The sequence below is a fragment of the Prosopis cineraria genome, unplaced genomic scaffold, assembly GCF_029017545.1.
Source record: "Prosopis cineraria cultivar Desert tree isolate PC_DT_omini unplaced genomic scaffold, ASM2901754v1 PC6, whole genome shotgun sequence".
Taxonomy (NCBI): Eukaryota; Viridiplantae; Streptophyta; class Magnoliopsida; order Fabales; family Fabaceae; genus Prosopis; species Prosopis cineraria.
This window is the reverse complement of record NW_026555337.1, coordinates 36621231-36642839: the sequence shown is the minus strand read 5'-3', so window position 1 is coordinate 36642839 and position 21609 is coordinate 36621231. Positions and strand designations below refer to the sequence as shown.

General features: G+C 27.6%; 1 pseudogene; it reads left to right on the top strand.

Annotated features, from left to right (window-relative positions):
- The first annotated feature begins 10044 nt into the window (after positions 1 to 10044).
- Positions 10045 to 12216, top strand: LOC129312555 (isoliquiritigenin 2'-O-methyltransferase-like; annotated as a pseudogene).
- The last annotated feature ends 9393 nt before the right edge of the window (positions 12217 to 21609 follow it).

Genomic DNA, 21609 nt, shown 5'->3' with positions numbered 1-21609 from the left:
CAATCATTCAAATAAATTTCAGTTTATTCAACTAACGTCTAAATAAAAGATATTCAAACATAAATCACATTAAAGTCATAAACTTTTCTTCTAACCTCAATTTTCTAACCTCAATTAATTCTGACCTCAGTTGTGAATTTTTTTAATCTAAACACACACTAAAACAATTACGCTTAAGGCAGATGAAGCCCAACTAACAGTCCAAGACAAGTCCATAAAATTTAACAAGAATATCCAAAACAAAAACCCAATAATTATGTAAAATATATTAATCAATTATATAATTCAGCCCTAGCCCATGGAAACAAAATCATTAAAAAAAAAAAACTTGCACCAACCAGAGAGATATGGAGCCAATAGCTCACTACTCTAGTGCCTTCCCTGAAATATTATCGGATTGATCACCTAAAAATGATAAGAGGTAACATGTGAAATTTAATGTCTTAGTAACCATTGGATATTCTAACATACACTAGCATATCAATTAAAAATCATTTTGCAAACCATATTTAGATAAATCATTTTTATAAAAAAAATAAAGGAAGATAACATAAAATTTAAAAATAACTAACAAATAATCATTTTTTATTATTGTAACCAAATATAAAATAATGTCTGCTTTTTATAAAATTTGTACAAAATAAATCTCTTTTTGTAAAATCTATGAACTACCTAAAAATCACTTATTTTTTAATTTTAAACATATGGGCCTCAAAATGAGATTACAGAAGAAGGAAGAGCTGTAACCTGTGGTGAGGAAATTAATGGCAGGAAATTTAAATTCTAAAATATGCATTTAATTCCACATACAATAATAGAAAGATTTTTGCATCAGTGGATGGTATGTCTGGTTAGAAAATTGAAATTTTTGTCTTCAGCTCTTCTGAAGCATAAAGTAAGAAAAGGAGATGAATAAGTCAAATTTTTATATTTTTCTCAAATATAAATTTTTCATACATTTTAAATAATATTGATCTTTTAAGTAGAGAAATAATTTAAATAATTTAATTGAATCTTATTTAACCTTATTAATCTATTTTTTTTAAAGATCATGGCTTGACACTATACCTTTAAAATTTAAATCTTCTTGAATAAATTTTCTTTTCTCAAATAATTATTTAGGTAAATTTAATTAACCTAAAATAATATCATCAAATTTAAATAAATATTTAATAGATTCAATTTACTCAATAAATTAATTTCTGTTACTTAAATTTTATAGATAGAAGTTAGGATGTTACATGTCACTTGTAACCTCGCGCCACGCCATCTGCCACAAGTGCATCATCTCATGTCATGTTATAACAAGGATCTCATATGTATGTGAACAATCTAGTTAATCTCTAATCATTCTCTACCTTATAATAATAAGGTGGATTTAAATAATGTTTCACATTCTTCTTAGTAGTAATTTGTTTATAAAAAGCTTTTAGTAGTTTCTTCTTCTTTTGTTTTTTTTAATAACAATGGAAGCCTAAGCACTAGGTAAATTCATGTGACATCCTTGTCCAAAAACCAAAAAGCCATCGGAGCTCAGTGGATAAAGTAGTCACCATGTGTATACCAAACCAAGCATCAAGTATACCAAACCAAGCATCAAGTATACAGTATGCCAAGTAGTCCATAATACCATTTGTATCTCTTGAAATCTGCATGCACAACTTTCAACATCTTAATCCCTTTGAATCAAGCTTTGAATATCCATAATTAGGGGTGTTCATGGGATGGGACAGGATCGGACATCCCATCTCGTGTCCCATCCTAGAAAAAAGATCGAGACTGAATTTTAGTCTCGTGTCCCGTCTCATTTGAAAAGTCATCCCGTCCTGTTAGGAGTCAGGATGAGACTGGGATAAGATCAGGATGTCTCGCCATCCTGATAAATTGAATAATATCAAAAAAAAATATGGATAATAGCGTTCATTAAAATTTTAAATTATATAATTTATTAAGTTTAAAATTAAAACAATAGAAGTACATAATTCACAACAATTTAATGTCAATTATTGAATTACATTAATCACAACTACACATTATAAATAGCAAACACAAGTAATCTTTAGGCTATAAGAGTAGCAATAATAAATAAGTCAAGTACAATATCAAATCATTATTCTTCTACTTTAGTGAGATGTATTAAACTAATTACTTTTCTAAAAATAAAGCAAAAAATACGTTATAAATAAAAGTTATTAAATAAATAGATAAAAGAATAAATTGTATCAATATATTTAAAATAAAAAATAATGTATATATAATATTCGAGATAGGACGGGATGTCCCGATGGTAATCCCGTGTCTTGTCCCATCTTGAACCCCTTTCCTGTCTCGTCCTCTAAAGTCACGTCCCGATTATTTTCAGGCTGGGACAAGACTCGTCTCAATATGATCAAGACGATACTAGGCCCATCAGGACGGGTTCAAATTGAACACTCCTATCCATAATAGCACCTTTATTCAAGTAACTTTTTCACAAGATGACGAAAAATTGAATCTAAAATATCGAATTTTAGAATGTTTTTACTTTGATATTTTTTATTTATCCTTTAAACAATTTTAATTTTAGATATTATAATGGAAGAATTACATTTACAGACCACTTAAGCAAATTAATCGTAGACAAAGACTAATAACAAGTTCTATTAAAAAAAACCATGTTAATAATAATTCATTCTGTATTGGTCCTTATTTGCGAATAATTTGTTTAAGTAGTCTCTAGATGTGATTCTCCCTATTATAATTTTATTTAAGATTTTTTAAATTTATGCATTTCTATGTAAGTAATTATTTGTCTAGCCTAATTATAAATAAAAGTAATCACCCATCAAGATTTATTTAAATTAAATTAACATACTAGCTTAGTAACATCATTCATAATAATGATGAACTATATACGTCTAAAAGAGAATAATAAAAAAAAAATTATTTAATAATTAAAGTTAACACATTTTCATTATTATTCCTTTTATTTTTTGATCCTATATATAATTTAGTTCTCATTCTATATATAAAATTAAAAATTTAATTTCATAAATATCTTTTGAATGGTAATTTTATTTAATTTTAAAATTTTAAAAAATAATTTAGAAGAGATTTTTTAATTATTTAAATGATAACTTTATAAATTATTTGAAATAAATTAAAGTTAAATTTATTTTTTAAAGTACTTTTAGTGGCAAAATTTATATAAATCAGTTTTAATTTTAGAATTATTTTTTATAAAAATATTTTTGATAGTAACAAAATATGGCCACAAAAAGTTATCTTTGATGGCAAAAATTTACTTTCATGGGCAACAATTAAAAATGGCCACCAAAAATCCATCTTTAGTGGTCACAAATAAAAAGTGTTGCAATGAGTAAAAGTAGATCTTTGACAGTGATGTTTTTTATCATCATCGAATTGTTTTCTTTTTCTTTTCATAGTTATGAGGCCTTGGGTATTATAATGTAATATATGAATAGATCTAAATTAATTTATGGTTGATAAGATCAATCAACATATACTTTCAAGGTCAAAATATATAAATCCCTTTAAACTTTGAAACAGTTGCAAATAACCCCCTTCATTTTTAAAAGTTTAAAATTAATCTCATAAACTTAATTTTGTTTTGCAAACCCTCTATTATTAATTATGTTATTTTTTTATAAGGGTTAAATGTCATTCAACTAAAAAATATTATTAAACAAAAATATTATATTATATAACTATTTAAAATAATTTTTTAAATATTTTTTAGATAGTTAAGGCATTGATAATAGCCAAAATAAATATTATTATTGCCATATAAAATTTAAATATTTACTTTTATGTTAGTTTTTTTATATTTTTTATCAATACTATATATTTTTTTAGTATTAAAAGATAAATTTATCAAACATGATAATATTTAAAATTTTAAATATTTTAGCCATGTGCACTACATAAATTTAACATGAAAATATAAATAAAAATTTATCTTCTAAAATAATAAAATCGTGCACCATTGATAACAAAAAACATGGATAAAACTAATATAAACATAAATATTTAAAATTTTATATAGAGATAATAATATTTTTTCTTGTTTTTGATGCCTCAACTATTCAAAAAATATAAAAAAATTATTATAAATATTTATATAATATAATATTTTGGTTTAATAACATTTTTTTGGTTGAATAACATTTCAATCTTCATGAAAAAATAACATAATTAACAATAAGAGATTTTAAAAAATAAAATTAAAGGTTAGGGGGTTAATTGTAAACTTTTTAAAGGAGTGAGGGATGTTATATGCAATTGTCTTAAAGTTCAGGGAAGTTTTATATATTTAGCCTACTTTCAAACTACAAGTTTTCTTCATGTTTGGTTAGGCTTCAATAACAATTTGAGGAGAAGGGGATGGAAAATACACATCAAGTTCACTCATAGAGAAGTCGATATGGTTTCTTATAGGCTTGAAAAGTCCTAAGAATAGACAAACTAACTCTTCAATTTTCTTGATACGGTTCCATGATATCCTTTTTGAAATACAGACGGCAAGCTAAGCTTGAAAACAAAGAAAAAAACACTAACAATTTATAGATGGCCCTTATGGATTCAGCTTCGCTCTTCTCATGCCTCGCTTCTCCGAGGCTCCACTGCACAGCGTCAGAATCTGAGTATCTGGACGGAATAAATAAAAATAATTAAAAAATAATAAAAGTTTTTAATAAATTCGGTTACTAATATGGACAATTTCGATTTAAAATTAATAATTTAATATTTAATATTTAATTTTTATAAATTAATTATCCAAGTATATATACTCTAAATAGTGCATATTTAATATAAATGGTATAGATGAAATATTAAAAATTTTATAAATTAACCATCTAGATATATTCTAAATAGTACAGTTATGTCTATTAACATTTTTGGAAAAAATATTTTCATTATAAAAATTTGGATCATTAATATTAAATCTAGACTATCTTGATTAGTAATCAGATTTATTAAAAACTTTGATTATTTTTTATTTAATAAAAATAAAAAGCACTAAATTTGTAAATCTGTACGGCGGAATTTTTTTTTTTTTTCCAATTTTGGTTCATTTTCCAAGTTACAATTTATGCCTTTTTATGCTTGATTAGAATTGTTGGAAAGGAAGAAGATGAAATATATATATATTTTTCTAGATCCATAGTATAACCAATGAGCTGACCTAACTCAATGATAGAGCGCATGGCACGTATTGGTGGTTTTTTTTTTTTTTAATTTTCATGTGCTAGGCTCTAATGTAAAATTTTTTCGAGTTTCACATACTATATTCTAAAACTATAGCTCATAAAATAAGTATATACATTTTTTGGATACAATAATTATATTCATTTTGAATGAAAACTATGGAGCATTTATGTATATGGCTTAAAATGCCAAAAAATAGGGCTAAATGAGTTGAGATAAAAATGTTCGTTTCAAGACATAGGGTCGTTGCATTTTTAGTGACCCAACCCATTGTTTTTCACGGGTTCAATAGGTCAATCTATCTTACGTTTGAATTGATAAACTTAAATTTAAATTTTATATTTTAAATCTCACATTTAAAATTTATGTATTTAAAATTTTTATCTATATATTTTAAAAATTTTAAATCAAGAAAAAAGATGAGTTCATATTTTCAAGACAAAAATGAAAATTGATAACAACAAATTATCTATATTTTTTAATCAACAAGGAATGAATATGAAAGATGAGAAAAAATATGAATCATACGTGTAGAGGTGTCTGAAATTTTAAATAATTAAGATGTAAAGGTAATTTGAAATTACAAAAGAATTATAATAAAATGATAATCACAAAAGAACTTGAAAAATCCAGAGGAAACTTGTGATTTAATTTAAAATAAAAATATAAAATTACAATTGCAGGAGTATTTGATTTAATTTTCAAAATTTTTGTAAATTGATAATCACATAAGAACTTAAAAAATCCAGAGGAAACTTGGGATTTAATTAAAATAATAATATAAAAATTACAATTGCAGGAGTGTTTCATTTAATTTTCAAAATTTTAATTTCCATACGTAAGTTAACCAAAAATACTTAAGATCATTAATACGATTGCGTGTGAGATATCAGAAGTAAAGTATATTTTCTTATCTAGATTGTCAAAAGAGAAAAAGAGGCATGAAGGTCATATCATATTAAATTACTCTTGCTTTATATTTGTAAGAAAAATAGAAATAAGAGAAAAGTATACGAGAAATATGGAGCAAAATATATTTTCTTATTTAGATAGTCAAAAAAAGAAAATAAACAAAGGAGAAAAAGAGACATGGGATGGAAGGTCATATTGTTTTATCCAGAAGTGGATAGGTTTCTAGAAAAAATATGCTTTCTAATCAAGAGTCCCTGGTTTGAAACAATATGACCTTCATGTCTCTTTTTCTCCTTTATTATTTTCTTTTTCTGACTTTCTAAATAAGAATATATATTTTTCCCCAAATTTCTTGTATACTTTTCTCTTCTTTCTATTTTTCTTTTCATCCAAAATAAAACAAGAGTAATTAACATGATATGACCTTCATGCCTCTTTTTCTCCTTGTGACTATCTAGATGAGAAAATATACTTTACTTTTGATATTTCACACGCAATCATATTCACGATCTTAAGTATTTCTGGTTAACTTACGTATGAAAACAAAAATTTTTAAAATTAAATCAAATACTCCTGCAATTGTAATTTTATATTGTTATTATGATTATTGTTATTATTATTTTAAATTAAATCATAAGTTTCCTCTGGAATTTTGAGTTCTTATGTGATTATCACGATATCATCACTTCACCAAAGTCGACTCTGATCGTGAAAAGTGGAAGCCATGGACCCAGTTGTTTAAGATTTAAAAAACATTATTTTTTGGCTACTAATTTAAAGATTTTATAAAAATAAATTTATTTTATAGAGATTTACAAAGAATAGATATTATTTTATATTTGATTATAATAATAAAAAATAATTATTAATTAATTATTTTAAATTTTATAATATCTTAATTTTGTTTCATAAAAATAATTTATTATATTATTTTAAAATTTTATAATATTTATTTGTAGCTCATCTTTTTAAAATATTTTTTATCTATTACATTAGATTATTTTTAGAAGTTATTCAAAGTAACTTCTTAAAATAATTAAAAATATATTTTTTTGAGACTTTAATTATTTTTAAATTTTTTAAATAAACATAATAAAAATTTAAAAATAATTTTTAAAAAATTTAATTGATTTTTTAATAAAAAAAATTAAAACAAACGGGTCATATAAGTCAATCAAATGCTATCATCTTTCTACTTTCTACTCTCTCGTCTTTGCTTTCACGTTTCTGTTTTAAATTTATTGTTTGACTTCACGCCTTCATGGCCAAAAAATAAACTTATCCTTTGATTTTTCAAAATAGCATTATGACTTTTGCAATCAACTTCGTGGATGAAATTCTTTTTGCCCTGAGAAATAAGTGGATGCAATTATTATTATTTTTAAACGTTTTATTTAAAGAAATTAACATGTTCTGTTCAGCAAAAATTAATCAAATTGAAATTCCAAATATTTTATAAATATTTCTCAATTATGTTTTTTAAAATTATTATTTTTGAATTAAAATTTTTGATTTGGTAAAGAGATATGCTACTGGCAAAAAGCGTATATTTGAATTTAAAATGTAAGTTTTTTTTGGATTTAGATTAATGGAGTATTGGCCTAAATCTCACATAGTCATAATTTTAAAGTTTCATATTAATATTTCTTTCAATATATGGTTAAAAAATTCCTCATTGTTACGCTTTCAAGTTAATAAAAAATATGGCCTGGATAACCAAAATATGTATCATCAGTATTATTAAGTATTGATTAAGCTAATACTGATAATTAAAATATGTTTGTCTTGAAATAAGTATTTACTCTCTTCAAATTATAAAAATCTAAGAAATATTTTAATTAAAGATACTAAATTAAAATATTTAAAATAACTTGACTTTAAATATTTTAATAAAACATTTAAACTGTGGTTTGCATTACCAAAATATGTATGATCAGTATTATAATGTATTGATTAAACTAATACTGATAATTAAAATATTTAAGGCTTGAAATAAATATTTACTCTCTTCAAATTTTTAAAATTGAAAAATATTTTAATTAAAGAGACTAAATTAAAATATTTAATATAATTTGATTTTAAATATTTTAATAAATAAAACATTTAAATCAAGAGCCTTACAATTGAAAAAAGTTTTATTATTTTATGTCAAGTTGAAAAGTTAAGAAATTCAACTTACTGTATGAAGTACAATGACCAAATATATAGATTTCCATATAATTAAAATATCTTTGTCATCTTAAAATAAATATTTGCGACGCTAAACATCTTAAATTTTAAACGTTTTAATAAATTATTTTAAAAACATTTATTTTAACTTTATAAATTTGAATGTCTTTAATTGAAATATATTCTTATGCTTGTACTTATTTATTTTAAGCCTTAAAATTTTTTGATGATAATTATTAAATAGATTATTGTGTTTTAAGTATCCAAGCTATATTTTTTTATTCACTTGTTAAACGAAATTAACAAAGTTTTTGACCACTTCCAAGAGAAAGGGATTAACATGAAATATAATAAAGTTGAAGGATTCAAACCAAACCTCCCGTAAAGTTAAATGTCTAGAAGACTGCTGGAAGTATTCTTTAGCCCAACGATAATACTCTATTACTTTTATCCCCACTTATAATATAATTTTGAAGGTGATTAATATAATTTAATAAAAATAATTTTTATTAATATATATATTTTTTTCAATACTGCCCTTCTGTCCTTATGATTATGGGAAAATGACAATTTGGGATCTTACAAAGACATTAATCATAATTGAAGATCTCAAAATATTGAAATGTCAGAAAAGAATTATTATTTTTATTTGCAGTTAAAATATTTTTAATTTTTGAGATAATCAATAGAAGGTTACTCATGAATTAAGGAAAGTTGGTTGAGAATTGTGAATATATGAAAAAAGTCAATTGTGAATGGATAAATAGTTTTATAAATATATACAACATCACTTGAGAATTTAAGGAGAATCACTTGTGAATTTTTTTTTAAAGTTAATTTCAATATGAAAAGTCAATTGTGAATAATATTCAAAATTAGAAGGTTCCTAAATTATTGATTTAAAATTAAGATTATTTTTATTGATTAACAATTGGTGTTTCCTACACACACATATTCTCAAGTAACATTTCTTAAATTCACAAATCATCATGAACTTCAAGTTATGCATTAATTCATGAGACTATCTATTCATTTACAACTAAAGTTTCACGAATTCATTGTCATTCTTCCTAAAATTTGTAAGTAACTATGATCTTAAATTCATAAGTAACAATATATAAATTCACAAAACTATCTATTTACTCACAATTGATTTTTCATTGATTCATAAGTAGGATTACTTAAATTTATGAGTAATATTCCACTTGTTATTTTAATAATTATTTATTTTTAATCACAAATAAAGACCAACCATGGTCCTTTCATGACATTTCAATAATTCAAGGTCTTTAATTGTTATTAATGTCTTTACATGGTCCCTAATTGTCATTTTTCCTCTTATTTATGTTCTCTCTCTTTTTAATAATTTGAGGTTATACTATCTTTATTTCAATTTATAAGACACTTTTAGAAAAAATTCAATGTCCTGAAACATGAGAAACTTTGATAAAAATAAGGTTTCATTAATTATGCTTTTCTAATATTACCCTTATATATTCTCCATCTTTAACTAATATTATTTCACAAATGGAGTATTAAATGTAGAGCATTATTTTTGAAAGTGTATACCTTTGTTTTTTAAAAAATAAGATTGTAAATTTTATTTAACTAGCCTTATGTATATGTGTACTTGTTTTCACTAGACTTTCGGCTATAAATTTTTGCATGCTGTGAGGTTCAATTATGCATGCAAAGTCTGGCAAAAATAGAAAAGTAAACAAACAAAAGAAAGGAGGAGGGAGAAATCATGGCTTTATTGGGTTCTAAAGAGACTTATCCTAATGAAGAACCAGAAGATTCATATGCCCTTTTGGCCATGCTTCAGTGTTGTAGCCAGATCTACTGTGCAGTGCTTAAAGCTTCACTTGAGCTCAACGTGTTTGAGATCATAGCTAAGGAAGGAGGAAGACACATGTCAACTTTTGAAGTTGCCTCAAAGCTTTCAAGTTCATCTCAACACAAAGAATTGGCTTTCAGGATGGATCGTCTCTTGAGGCTTCTTGCAAGTTACTCTCTTCTGAATTTTTCAATTAGTGAAAAGGAAGATGGCGGCACTGAGAGACTCTATTCAATTTCTCTAGTGGGAAAGTACTTTGTTGGTGGGGACGATGGCTGATTCTTAACTCTCTTCTCATCATTCATTTGCCATAAGGCATTTATGGATGCTTGGTAACTCTTTTTCCATAAAAAGAAAACCAATACTTTTTTATGAATTCCACATTTGAGAGTCTCACAAGTTAAATGGGTTTATAAGCATGATAGATTTCCTCACCTAACAGGCTACTCTTTTGTGATAAACCTTTTAGAACTGAAAATAGAGAAAATGTTACAAATGGATCAACTAAATGAACTAAAAATAATAAAAACAAGCTATAAGATTTAATAACAAAATGCAATCAAAATATGAGGACCTACTAATATATTTTTCTTGTTTCTATGTTTTGATGCAGGATGAATTTTAAGGTGGCAATTATAGAGGAAGACAATGACTTATTCAAGAAAGTTTATGGAATGCCAATGTACCAATACACTGAGAAAGATCCTACATGGAACAACATTTTCAACAAAGCAATGGCCAACCGTTGCAACATAGAGATGAGAAGAATATTAGAAATATATAAAGGATTTGAGGGAATATCAACACTTGTTGATGTTGGTGGTGGAACTGGCCAAAACCTCAAAATGATTGTCTTAAAGTATCCTTCAATTAAGGGAATCAATTTTGATCTGCCCAGTGTTATTCAAAATGCAACACCTCATCTAAGTATTTCAAATTCATTATCTCTACTAATACTATGTTTCCACTCCATCTCTCCAATTCTAAATGCAGGAACTAGTTAACTAATTCACATATATTCATGAATTGAGTTGGTTAGCTATTTGTAAAAATAATATATGTATTGATTTTCTTAAAACACCCCTATTAATTGTGTGCAATTAATAGAGGTGGTTTGGGGAAAAAAATAATAAATGAGAGAGATAAAAAAATATCTAGGTTTTACACTTAGAATGGAAGCAAACTTGTCAACTAGTTTCTATAGTTAAAACTGAAGGGAGTTTTTTTTTAATTTTTTTATCTGTTAATATTATTAAAATTATCATTTGAGCTTCAAATTTTATGAAGGGATCGAGCATGTTGGAGGGGATATGTTTGAAAGCGTTCCAAAAGGTGATGCCATTATGTTGAAGGTTAGTGCGAAAGTTTGTCATCTCAGTTTCAGCTTCATATTATATTAGATATGTGAATAAGGATATATTCTTGACTATATTTATACAAAAATTCATGTGAATAAGTATAACATAACACATTAATTAGTCAAATAAGATCTTTGCATGCCTCTATCACATGTATATATGCTTTTCTAATTATAGTTATCAGGTTAAGTTGGCTACAATTTCAAATCCACACCAAGCCTTTCAACATCATGAATGTCATATTGTCAGACAATAACTATTATATTCATGTTTAGCATTATTGTATTAAAATATTGCGTCATAAAATGGCATTATATATTCTCAATATCTCATAGACTAAATTAAAAAAAAATCTTGCGAGATGATCGACATGACCAATCAGTTTTTCCATATATCATGAATCTTCTTTACGTTGTGGGTAATAAATATGTTTTGTAGGCTGTGTGCCACAATTGGTCAGATGAAAATAGCATAAAAGTGTTGAGGAAATGCCATGAATCGTTGCCAAAAAAAGGGAAGGTCATAGTGGTGGAATACATAATGCCTGAAGAAATTGGAGCAACAGAGGAAGCCAAGTTCGTAGCGAGCTTGGACAACATCATGTTTCTTCATGATAGAGGAGAACAAACTGAGAAAGAATTTCAATCTCTTTGCAAACGTTTTGGCTTTTCTGGTTCCAAAGTCACTTCTCGTGCTTTCTCTGCTTTAGGAGTCATGGAATTCTACAAATAATAATTACACACACACAAAAGGTGATCTTATATCATATTCTCTTATTTCAAAGGGCTGTTTAGAGGCATCTCTTAGACTTGGCCTAAATGAATAAGAATAAATTTACTTAAACCAAAGCAGTTAGGATGAGTTGGGACATTAGTAAAAGTTTAAAGTTTAACTCCTCTTGATGTAATAAAAAACGAGTGTAAAATATTTTATGTTGCGTTTTAATAGATTTAATTTTTTCTTGTTATATATGCAAATGATAGAAAGCTTTATTTTTTATCATTGGTTGACTAGAAAAAAGGGAGAATGACAAATAAAGATCTCATAAGAAAATTATTGTCAAATCAAGAAATTTAGTATTGAAACATGAGAGAAGGGAAAAAAAACAAAAAAGGATCTCAAAAAATATAAAAAATGACCAAAAGATTGCAGATAAGGGTCCAAAAATTATAGAAAAGGACCCAAAAATTACTTATTATTTGTTTGACAAGTTGATAATTTTGAAATCCCTGCTTGACATGACAAAAGATAGATCATGGACCTATCATTGGAATGACAACAACACTATTATTCTTGTTAAATTTCTTACATTACTTATTAATTCTGTAATATTATTTGTTAATTGACACACTTGTATGGCTTAATAATGACAATAGATGGGAAATTTTAGGAAAGAACGTGAAATGAAAAATTATTTTTTTAGTATTTACTGTTGTTGGTAAAATCCTCAACATGACTTTTTTTTATAATCAAATCCTCAACATGTACATATACATAAGAACTATTTACATATCGTATTGCCATCCACAATCTTCATAAATTTCTCCCTATATGAAATATTCAATATTATAGATATACAACACCTTCATAGAGCCACCTATTATGCTATATTAACGTTGCATGACAATTTATATCAAAAATTAGTACCATAAGCATTCTATAGGTTCATGAATTATTTTGCATTTTCACATATCAAACTAGATACTTGAAAATTGACAAGCATTCTTAACTATTTGACAAGTGATTTATACTAAAATAACAAGTCATTATTATAATTCCGTATCCTAGAAGATAGAATCCTTAAGTACAAGTGGGAACAAATGTGCGTCAGTAATAACATTTAGTATGGAAAATATTCATCGATTGAGTTGCTATCTATACTTCTTTGATTGCAAAAGGAAGAAATTGAAAATAGAATAGCCTTCCACTATCATGATTCGATTATCCTATGCAACCTTTAATAGTGATGAAAGTGAGTGATCCACTAATACGTGATGATGAACGTTCAATGATATATGCCCTAAAGTTGACAATAGCTTTGATTAACCCAAACAAAGGTCCATATCTTACTAGAAAATGGATTAGTTGCCTTCAACTTTTGCAAAATAGGCTCCAATTATGATCTCTACAAGTAGTGGAAAGTTGTGTTAGAGGCAGAGCTTCCGTGAATATAGCATTTAAATAGCAAGGGCAGTAATGTCATTTCACTATAAAACTTAATTTCACTTTAGTCTCAAAATCCTACAGTGAGTTTTCAGAATTATTTAGGCTTGATTTGTAAATATTTCACACCTGTGGTCCTATAATGAAATTCTCCCATTTAAAATTCTACTTCGCATAGATACATTGATTTCAAAATTCTATCTAGTTGATAACCCACAATTCAAAAATCCTTTCCTTTGTAACCAATGTTTTTAGAACCCAACCAGATATTGAACTAGAAAGGTTAGCAGTTCACAGTTTACATAGTTAATCGGGTTGGACTAATAGTCAAATCGATAACGTAATAATTAAATTAAAAAATTATACATGTATATAATAATCTAAATATAAGAAATAAATATAAAATTGCTACTTAACTTAAAAAAAAATCAAATATTTTAAGTTTATCATGACTTAATAAGCTATATAATACAACATAACATCAAATGATTTAAAAAATTGGTCATTTCCTAGAAAAATTCAATAAAAAATAAGAAAGTTTTTTTTAAATAGTCCAATTCTTTAAAATTGGATCTGATTCCCTGTCTGACCGTTAGGTTGAAATAGCCCAACCCGACTTAAGCTCCAAAACAGTTTTGATATATTGACCGAACTGAAATCCGAACCGGTTGATGGTCGGATTGGTCCGACTATCCGGTCCAGTTCGGTTTTAAAATCATTGTTTGTAAATACAAGGAACATCAATTTCACAAACTAAATTCTTAACACTTCATGGATAATAAATTTTTTCCTAACTTAATCAAATCATTAACTTCAAGTTAACATGATATCTGAAAAATTAAATGTGAATGAGAAAGCACTTGCTCGCATAATACAGTTCTTGCAAGCATATAATTTGTAAAAACACTCTTCACTTGGAAAAAGTATATTTTGAAAATGATAGTAAGACCTCATAAAATCTTTATATTCATATTTCAAATTCATAATAAAGCCCATTATTTAACACAAGTTATCAAAATCATAGTATACAAACCAAAGAGAAAAGTGAAAACTATCACTTTAATTTTAGAAAAATATTAAATTCTTTATTCTTTGATATGCAGGCATAATTATCAAATACTTCTAGAAGGTTTTCTACAAATAAGATTGGAGGAAGTAATTAGGATAACAATAATGAAAAAAATCTAGGTCATGGGTTATAATTGATTCATAGGTTCTAACTAAGAGCTACAAAAATGAGGGAACAAATTGTCTTAACATGACCCCTCCTATTATTCATCATATTAGTCAATTTATGAGCAAAAATCTTTAATATCAGGTTTAGTAAATGGGTTTTAGTGTAAAAATAGACATATCAATATCGGGTTTATTTATCAATATAAGGACTGGCAAAGATATCAAATAAATTGTGGAAGGTAGGATGATGGCTCCTAGGCCTACTAGTTAACTTAATCCTAGATTTAATATCATGTTATCTTTCTTATTATTTTTTATTACTTGTCATTATCTTTTTTGCAGGATACTAGGGATTAGATTTTACTCTTTTTGATATGATATTATTATCATATATTTTATACCTTATAAGTATTGTTTCATCTTTGAATAAAATCATTTGATTCATCTCAAACACAAACATGGTATCAAAGCCACCATGGGCCTGTGTCTTAATTCTTATTGCTCAAGTAATTCTTCTCTAAGCAACAATTACTCCTTTTTTCTCTAGACATAAGGTGAGTTTGCATCTCTATTCTCAGTCACAACTCGTGACTTTCTCTGCTCTAGTCATGACCTATTTCTCTCTTCCTAGACGCAAGATATGTCCTCTCTCCTTCTAGTTCCAACCATAAAACACATGTTCATCACCATTATAGTGGATGGGCTTTGTCAGTCACAACCCTTATATTGCACCCATCTTCCTTGTAAACTGCAAGCCGCCACTCTTATTTAGTAGGGTATGCCTTCTTCTTCCTCAGTCATAAAGACTTCCTTCAGTTGTAAGGTGTTACTATTCTCATACTTCTCTCTGTATTTTGTCATTATGGCTTATATGGCAGCCTTGAATGATACCTCATAGGTCTTTAATATGGATGGGGACCATACAAATAATCCCTTTAGTCAATATGGTAGTTACAGTGTTTCTTTCCTATATGGTGGCAACAATGGTGATGATTTACTTTCTCATCTACTTCTCACTTATCGGTTGAATGGGAATAATTACTTGCAGAGGTCTAGGAGTGCCCTTATGTTCATATGTAGCCACCAATTATGAAACTTGGTGTACAAAAAACAACATAATGATAACTTGGTTGAGTCATTCAATAAACCTCAAGACAAGTGAAAATTATCTACTTGCCAACTTAGCCTATTAGGAAATTAAGAGTTTTCTTGGTGTACTTACTCTGTTAAGGAAAATACAATAGCAATTTATTAAGTAAAGTGTATTCTTCTAACGCTTACACAAAGGTAGAAATATCGATCACCTTGTATTACATGAATCTTATGCGTCTGTGGCAACATATATACTAGTACAAGGTATACTAATAGTCTTGTCATACCGATACCCTCTACTAGAAAAAGGTGGTCAAATGTGAGTGGTGTTATGAATTTCTCCTTAGCCTCAGTGACTCCTATAAGGATCTTTGAGGAAGAATTATAGGTATGAAACCTTTACCTTCTCTTGAAAATGCATTTAATATGATCAAAGATGAAGAAAGTTGCAAGGCCCTAGTATAGCTCCCTCCTCCTACTTCCTCTTACCTTCTTAGCACAAAAACTTCTACTGTAGTGGCTTGTGGTCATCAAGGGGTAATCACAAAGGGAAAAAGTCTCTCCTATGTGATCATTATGATAAAAATGGTCATACTTGAGAAACCTGTTGGTGATTCATGGCAAGCCATCTCATTTAAAGTCTAAAATGAAGGGTGATAGCAAGGGTAAGCATAAAGGTGATAGCAAAAGGTTCACTAACACCCCTACTCATGATCATGCGCTCAATATTAAGGAAATTTCTATTATGAAAAGCATTATGGATAAATATTCTCAAGATGAGACAAGTGAGAAACCTACTCCCTTGGTTACCTTGGCCCATGTTTAATACTTTACTGATTGTACTTAGTGCTATTTCTCATTGTAACAACATCTAAGTGGTTGATTTAGGGGTAACTAATCACATTATAGGTTTTTGGGAATTGTTTTTTGAGTTTAGCCCTCATTCTGAGCATACTCATATACAAGTAGTTGATAACACATAAGCTTGGGTGATAGGAATAGGAACCATTTGTAATAACCTTAATATATATATATATATAATAAAAAATATAATAATTTGTTTAGAATATATTTTATTTATGTTTGGAATAATTATGACAATATGAAGTGTTGGTAGAGTGGAAGTGTGTATGTTACTCATTTCTTAAGGTCCCAAGTTCAAACCTCCTAATGCAAAAATGGGATTTTATTTTTATTTAGCTCCTCTAAAATTACCAATATACCCTTCCTTCACTAGATTTATTTTCTCTTTTTCCTCGTCTTTATTTTAATCAGTTTATAGTGTGTGTGAAAGAAAAAGAGAGAAGTGTGAAACTCTGGTGTGATTTTGCTCTTCGTCCCTCTGCATCTTCGTCTCTCTTCTCATTTCCAATGGTCGTCGGTGAGAGTAAAGGATTGTAGTATCTTTAAAGTCCAAGTTCAACTTCATACTTCCCATCTCTATTTTTCTTCCTCAATGTGAAATTTATGGTTGTATAGGGAAAGGGGTGATGTTATGGATTTGAGTTTTTGATTGAAAATAATTGAATTATTGATATTGTAAAGTTTAGGGAAGCTGAAATTTAGGAGGATAGATTAATATTAGCTTGGTAATTTATGCCCATAAAGTGTTTGATAAAATGCCTAGTAGAAGAGTTTTGCATGATTTTGTATTTTTAAAATTTCTTAGGTCCTTGTGAGAAGTATGTTAGTATGGTTATTGATAAATTATCAGATATTTTAATTGAATGGTTGGAGATAACACACCTAAGGTGTTCGGTGAAAATCATAGGAGAAAATTTTACCTTAAGTAAATAGAGTGGCATGGCTAAAGTAAGTTGGAGGAGATTAATGATGTAAATTTTAGTTTTGAAATTTTAAATGATAATGGTTGATTGGAATTGTATTAGGAGTAGAAGGAAGTCCTTATAAAGTAGAGAAAATTTATTAGATTTTATTTACTCATATCTTTATAGGGTATGTGGAAGAAGAGGATCTTGTAGAAATTGAAGGGAGAAAATTTTAAGAATTTGAAACTCTAACAAGTGAGTGAATAACATCCCATTTAATTTATCATTAATAGTCTTTTATTGAAGTATTTTACTTTTATGAATTATTTTAGTTTTGGAAATTATGGAATAATGATGAAGGATAATTAAATTAGGATATATACATTTATTTTTCTTTTTTTTATAAACTTTAAAATTTCTTAGTTACTTAATTAATGCAAGCTTGTGCATTAGCTATGAAGTATTATTTTGGCAAGTTTTGATATTTGAAACAATTCATGTGAATTTGACATTGAGAATGAAAATTTTATTTTAAAAATAATTATTTTTCTTGCATGTTTGAAATGTGATTTCTAAGATGACTATAAATAGAACACTATTGCTAATGACAGTTTTGTTAACTTTTAATACATTGTGGTTAATAACTAGCTAATTTGTCTTGTGGGCTTTGTCTTCACATTTGTTATTTATGGGCTTTGTACCCGCGTTTAATTTTCATGGCCTTAAGTCTCATTTGGTTAGTATTACCCTTGTGGATTATATGTCCACTTTTGTTTCGTAGCTCAAGTTGCATTTGGTTATCCTCATGGATTGTGTGTCCACATTTGTCTTCTCGGCATAAGCCACATTGGGTTATTTATCTTCGTGAACTATATGTCCACGTTTGTTCTTATTTTGTTGAGTCTTCACAATTCTAAATTTTGATTAATATGTGTATTTAAAATTTTAATGGTTTCAATTAGCAAGTATATTATTTTAATTTATGTATAAATAATTTGTTTTCTTTAAGCATGATAGAATAAAGTGCTTTCAATTTACTCATTTTTTGATTAAAAATTTAGATTTTTTTAGTAAGTTATTATAATGAATTATCACCTTTTCAATTATTGTATGTGATTATTTAAGCTTATTATTTTTACTCTTTTAAATTTTAATTGTGGGGATGCTATTCACTAAAAATTTATTTTGGTTTAGCTAACATTCATCCTACTACTCATCTCCGAAGGGCATACAAGTGTTCTGAGTGGGATTTTGTTTAACATTATATTCATTTAATGTAAATATTTGAATTTATGTATTTTAAGTCAAAAGTAAGATTATGTGCTCCACATAGTTTATAGTTAGAGTTTTCATTTTGATTTATATACTGTTTGCTGGCTGAAAAGAGCTGAGCTCCTGATTTATTTATATTTTGACTAAATCAATATATTGTAGAGTTTTTAAGAGATCTTATTTACAAGGGAGGTTCCACCAAAATTTCTACGAACATGTTGAAACTTTGTTATAATGATTAGTATCAAAAGTGTTATGATTTCAATATAAATCTAATTACAATTTAGAAATAAAATGAAATTATGATTTTGAGGCTTATGAGAATGTATGACGTGACACCATTGTTGACTCCAACTTTATTATTTTGAAGAATGTTTTGTATGTTCTAGATATCCAATATTAGTTTGTTATTAGTCACATGTATTACCTACTACTTGCCTTGCCACCTTTGATAAATCTCGTCATGTTTTTCAGAATTTAGCCTCAAGGAGGATGATTAGCAATGCTAAGGAATGTAATGAGCTCTATTATCTAGAAGGCAAATCCACCAGTAAAAGCTATTTGGTTGATCCTATTTCCAATATTTCTGCCTTTTCTATTATGTCTCAAGAAGACAATATGTTATGTCATTTTCATTTAGGTTATCCTAATTTTCATTATATGAAAGTTTGTTTCCCAACTCTATGAATAAAATTAAATTTCATTGTGATACTTCTAATTTTCTAAACAAGCTAATAATATATTCCAAACTAACTCTTATATACCCTTACACCTTTTTCTCTCGTACATAGTGATGTGTGGGGTCCTTCACGAGTTGAAACTTATATTATGATTAATGTGGTTTGTTTCTTTTATTGATGACCATACACTGCTGACATGGATTTTTCTAATAAAAGATAACCTTGAAGTTTGCATTGTTTTCAAAAATTTTCATACTTTTGTTCAAACGTGACAATGGAATTAAATATCTCAATTCAACCCTTAACACTTTTCTTATTAAAACTAGGATACACCATCAAACTTCTTATGTCCATTCCCCTCAACAAAATAGAGTAGCCAAGAGGAAACATAGAATTCTATACAAAGTTGCTAGGGCCTTCTTACTAATTAATAATGTTCCACACAAATTTTAGGGAGATGCAGTCCTTATTGCTACTTACCTCATTAACCATATGCCCTATAAGGTTCTCATCTTTTAAACCCCTCTTGACTTATTTTTGACATCTTATCCTCATTGTCATTTAATTAACTCTCTTTCAAAAAAGGCATTTAGGTGCATAGCCTTTGTCCTTCATGATGCAAGCAGCAAACTTGAATCTCAGTCTATTAAATGTATTTTCTTAAGATATTCCTCTACCCAAAAGGGATATAATTTTATTATTCTAATGCTCACAAGTTCTATGTCACTCCGAATGTCACATTTGTTGAATCACTACCTTTCTTTCTTAAATTACCTATTTAGGGGGAAAATGATGGTAAATGTTATGCCATAAACAATGGTCATTCAAATAATAAACAGACTAGTAGCCTAATATGAGTCCTCATAGGTCATCAAACCCTTTTTTTACTAACTCTAGTTCCATACCTATCCCAGAACCTAAACAACCTACCCAAACTGAACCCAATTCTGAGCCATACTTGGATGAGTTATGGACATATCAAGTTGAACAGCACATAAACAATAAAGATCCCATTGTCACTTTAAGTCAAAGTCATGATTCTCAATCTAAGGGTAATCTTAAAGATCTTCAATGGCCAATTACTCTTAGAAAAGGGAAGAGGAGTTGTTTTAGAACCCTATGAATACGTATGTCTCCTATGAAAAACTCAATTCTTAATTTAATCAATAACTTTTTTACTACTGTTGATAGTGAGAATATACTTAAGACTTTTAAGGAAGCCATAGTTGACCCTAAATGGAAGGTGGCTATTAATGAAGAGGTAAAAGCTCTAAATAAAAATTAGACATGGGAAACTGTGGAGTTACCTTGGGGAAAGTTAGTTATAGGGAGTAAATGGGTTCTTACAAGGAAATATAATCCTAATAGTAGTCTCAATAAATATAAGGCTTGATTAGTTGCCAAGGCATTCCCTAAACCTATGGCATTGACTACCAAGAAACTTTTGCACCAATAGAAAAATTCAACACCATAAATATTCTATTTTCTCTTACTGCTAATTTAGCTTAGACATTATTTCAGTTAGATGTTAAGAATGCCTTCTTAAATGGGGACTTAGAAGAGGAGGTGTATATGGAGATTCTATTAGGATTGAGAGGTCTAGATAAGTGTGTAAATTGCATAAGTCATTATAAGGCTTTACCTAAGGCTTAGTTTGAAAGGTTTGTTTGGTTAGAGAAAAGCTGTCTTAGTCATATATGTGGATGATATAGTACTGACAGGAAATAATGTAGAAGAGATCTTAAACTGGCTGAAGAATTTAAAATTAAAGACCTAAAAAATCTAAAATAACTTTTAGGTTTAAAGGTTTCTCGCTTGTAAGAGGGCCTTAATGTATCACAAAGAAAATACACCTTGGATTTACTTAAGAAAACTGAAATGTTGGGAGCAAGACCAGCAGATGCTCTAATGGCATTGAATTATAATTTAGAAGTGAGACCTTATAGGAGGGTAATGAATAAAGAGAGGTGCTA